The 2,976-nt window shown below is 34.8% G+C and overlaps 1 non-coding gene across 1 annotated transcript; it reads right to left on the minus strand.

The window, feature by feature from the left end:
- Nucleotides 1-1,596: 1,596 nt before the first annotated feature.
- On the minus strand, nt 1,597-1,793 carry LOC111890678 (U2 spliceosomal RNA). Its single transcript, XR_002849938.1, has one exon. It is a non-coding gene; the product is annotated as a U2 spliceosomal RNA (small nuclear RNA).
- Between the last annotated feature and the right edge of the window lie 1,183 nt (nt 1,794-2,976).

Here is a 2,976-nt window from a genome sequence, read left to right on the forward strand (position 1 = left end):
TCACCAATATAGAATAGTCATGATAAAACTCATAGGCACGAAAATACATGTGCTTGTATGATGCTTCATTCAATTCAAATGGACACTCGGTTGTAATCCTTCATAAATGTCCTTGAACGTTAGTGATTGATCTTGAATGTCGATGCCATTGTTGGATCCGACAACACCAAAAAATACAAGTCAAATCCATAAATCTCGTAAAGCCATGTAAAGCCATTGTTTCTAGAATTATCATCGGGTGTCCAAGACATATTGTGTAATTCGTTCATCTTCTAAAAATCATATTATATAATATTATGCACGCACATATTACGCCTCTTATTCTTCTCGGCTCCCATAAACATGTCGGGTTGTCAATTATGTGCCAACATTTTTAAGGACATCAAGGCACATTCAATCTACTTCCAAGTTCCTTCTTGAGTTGTATGATGAACCATTCACTTCAAACGAACACTTAGGTGTAGTTCTTAGTAGATGTCGTTGAATATCAACGATTGATTTAGAATGTTGATGTCATTATTGGATCTAGCAACACCAAAAGAATGCATATCAATTTCATAGATCTTGTGAAACAACTACTTCTAGAATTAACGTCGAGTGTCGATGATCACATAGTCATCTCTTCAACACATGAATCTCCTGGTGGGGTAGAAATTCATAAAAAACTGGATTAAGAAGAAATCGTCTCATCGTTTTGTTGTACCAGCAAAATCTTTTAATTATGTAGTAAATCATTTCGTTTTACATCACCATAAGTTTAAAATGTTTGTGGAATTGTTAATTGAAAAAAAAAATAGTGAGTGAACGATGTCATGAAGACCTTATAAATCTATCATGTAGACTCTTCGTCATTTAGCTTGGTAATGCTTACCTGTAACCCAAGTCGGGGTTAGATTTTGTGATTTGGTCCAAGTTCAGTTGGTTCTTGTTGGTGGGCATTTTGACTTTGCCGTTCCAAGTCTGAGAGTTGTATCTGTTGGCATGGCTTCACAGAATTATAAGTTTTGGATCGTTAGGCCCATACTGGTGACTCGGGTGTCCCATTACAATTTTTTACCTTTTAAACATCAGTGTCAATAATAAAAAGAAATAAATGAAGATCTACCACCATTTTTTGAGTAATGAGAAATCATTAAACTGAGTATCAGATGGACACTTAGTTGTAATCCTTCATAGATGTCCTTGAATGTTAATGATTTATCTAGAACATTGATGCCATTTTTAGATGCAACAACACCAAAAAATGTATGTCAAATCCTGTAAAGTCGCTGCTTCTAGAATTATCATCGGGTGTTAATTAAGAAAAATAGTGAGTGAAAAATGCCAAAAAGACTTTATAATTCTATATATCCTGTGGACTCTTCATCATCGAGGTTGGTAGCGCTTGCCTTAACCCTAGTGGGTTGGATTTTAAGATTTGGTGTTGTTATGCAAGCTTCACTGCAAGCTTCCCATAACACTGGCTTATACGTCCCATGAAATTTTTTTACTAAATATAAAACATGAAAACCTTTACCATACCAGTATTCTCGTTTATGCATGTAAATCATCGAAAAGTGAAATTTTATTAAAATAATTTATTGAACTATGTAATTGGAGGGGAGAGCCAGGCCTTGGCAATAGTGTAAGACCAAGGCGACTCGTGAAAAACCCCAGCAGCAAGCTACTGTAATGGGCCTTCCACCATAAAAAATAAGATTAATATCGAGTGGGCCGATGGCCCACATATCAGATATTAAACTGACAAGAACAGATACTACACTTGATCTTAGCCAAAAGGCCGAGAAAGGTATGCTTATTCCCCTCCTTGGCTTCTCCTTTTATACGTAGCTTTCTCTTCGCTGCTTCCTTCACCCTTCCGATGTGGGATGCAAAGTGCAAACGCTTTCACTGCCTTCATACTTCATTCATAACAAATTAACAATAACACCACGAAAAACAACTTCATTATATTCTCTTGCTTCTTTACTTTCTATATTCAAATAAAAGTTTGATTGCATATATGTGTTTATCGATCATAGCATTACTTTCCTTATTTTTCTTCTGTAATTTAAATTCACTTGACACCAACAAAGAAAACAACTCCATGTTGACAATTACAAATCACTGCTTCCACTCATATACCTATCAGTTTCAATCAAATAAGTAAAGTAACAAACGAAAAATAAGTAATGGACAAACTAATTAAATATGTCCAACATCTTCAAACCCATTCATAATATGTGTTTTTATAATCATATCTAACACATGTGACACCCATTAAAAAAAAGATGAAACATGATTTAGTTTGTTGGGTAAGATACCATTGAAAATGCATACACCCCAAAAAAAACTTGAAGAAAAGATATAAAATTTATAAACTAAACTGCACAAATGGTCCCTGTGGTTTGTCAAAAATTGTCATTTTGGTCCAAAAAGTTTTGGACTAGCACTAGTGGTCCAAAATGGTCAAAAAATTTCATTTTGTTGTTTCTTTGGTCCAATCTGTTATGCTTTTTTTCAAAATGACGGATTTACCACTGTTAATATGATTTTCTTTTTTTTTCTTATTTGTTTTTTTGACTTTCAGATTTAAAAAAATAAAAATAATTCTATCTCTCTCTCTCCTGATTTTTTCAGATTAAAAAAAAAACAATAAAATAAAAATAAATCTCTCTCTCTCTCTCTCTCTCTCTCTCTCTCTCTCTCTCTCTCTCTCTCTCTCTCTCTCTCTCTCTCTCTCTCTCTCTCTCTCTCTCTCTCTCTCTCTCTCTCTCTCTCTCTCTCTCTCTCTCTCTCTCTCTCTCTCTCTCTCTCTCTCTCTCTCTCTCTCTCTCTCTCGTCGTCTACCTCCCACATCTAAAACCTTAACACCATTAATCTTTTTTGGTTTTAGTATATGAGTATGAAAATCAAAAGAATATAGCCTCAAACCATAGATATGTTCCTCTCATCCCTCTTGCATATGATTCAACTTCAACGTGTCCCCACTCTGCC

Source organism: Lactuca sativa, chromosome 5 (genome assembly GCF_002870075.4).
Source record: "Lactuca sativa cultivar Salinas chromosome 5, Lsat_Salinas_v11, whole genome shotgun sequence".
NCBI classification, from domain to species: domain Eukaryota; kingdom Viridiplantae; phylum Streptophyta; class Magnoliopsida; order Asterales; family Asteraceae; genus Lactuca; species Lactuca sativa.